Source organism: Eimeria mitis, genomic scaffold (assembly GCF_000499745.2).
Source record: "Eimeria mitis Houghton genomic scaffold, Emh_scaff3651, whole genome shotgun sequence".
NCBI classification, from domain to species: Eukaryota; Apicomplexa; class Conoidasida; order Eucoccidiorida; family Eimeriidae; genus Eimeria; species Eimeria mitis.
Genome location: NW_013571994.1, coordinates 4,625 through 6,036, shown reverse-complemented (window position 1 = coordinate 6,036; position 1,412 = coordinate 4,625).

Genomic DNA, 1,412 nt, shown 5'->3' with positions numbered 1-1,412 from the left:
TAGTAATATAATAACGAGCCAAACCGAAGGAGAGGCAGAGGAACGGCGTTGCACGCAACGCCCACTCCCGGCCCTACAACACAAGCGGTGTTTGTTTGCTTTCGTCGATACAAAATTCGCCTTTATGTAATAATATCTGTTTTTGTTTTATATTCGCATTTGCTTCGAGTTGTCGGGATAATACAACTATCGTTTTACCTTCGCATTTAATTTGGGTCTCCTCAGTAACCCAATTGTTGTATACCTCTGTACCTATTCCCGGTTGCTTCAATAATACCATTGCTGCATATATCTATTTGAGTTTCAAACATCCAATGGAAACTGCATAACACAACCAATTCTGTTCGTCATCGCGTGTACAACCACCCTCTTCTGTGCGGCTGTTGTTTGTGTTTGTCTGCGTTGCTGCTGGTTTTTGTTCGGTTTCCCCTTGGGTTTGTCTCTAGTTGCATGCGAGTGTACTTCTCCATCTAAGTAGGCTTTCATTTTGTTGCATTCCTCCTTCCCTCCTGGCCCCGCTGTTATAGTCCGACGACAGACGAGCAAACAGTACGACAGATAAATGAAGAAAGATAGGAAGACAGTCAAAACATACAAAAGAAAGTATGTCCAAGTACCTCAGCATGAAGTGTCGCTGTAAAGACACCTCAATGATGATGAGCCCGGGGTCACCCGACTACAAACCCTAAACCCTAAGCCCAAAAGTGGCAAGATTGCAACAACCAGTAGAAACCAAGATGTTTGTAACTGTAGCAACACGAGGAGTGGCAGCAGTACTCACTACAGCAGCAATGTTGAAAGCACCAACGGGGCTATGGTCAGCAGCAGAAGCAGCAGCAACCGCAGCGAACAACTGAACCCGCTAAGGGGTGCTGCTGCAGCAATAAGTGCAGCAGCACCACCAAAGACAACAAAAAAAAGGTGTATCCATGTTGCTAAGAAGCAGCCATCTGCTGCTGTTCTAATCAAACAAAACTCTGCACCATTTCTGTTGCACTTACCGCAGAAGGTGCAACTGCTCACATCCTCATACACCTCACTTATATACAACAAACCCATCGAAGGAAGCTCTCGTGTTGCTGCTGCTACTGCTGCTCCTGTTATTGCCGCTTCTAAAGCATAAGCCATAATGCCAACGGCAGAAAACCCTAAAGCCTACACCATAAACCCTTGAAAGCCTGATGAGAAACCCGTGTACAGCATTTGGGTTGTTTGCATATGTGAGCGGTCATTCTGCGTCCTGCGATGCAGGTCGTCTATGCTGCCCTTGCCGTTGCTACTAGTGTCGCTGTTTCTGTTGCTGCTGGTGTTGCTGCTGATGCTGCTGCAGCTGCTGCTCTTCCTGCAACTGTCTTTTCCTCCTATTTATGTCTCAAGGGAAGGAAGAGGCGGCAGAAATTTGGCCGTGGGTC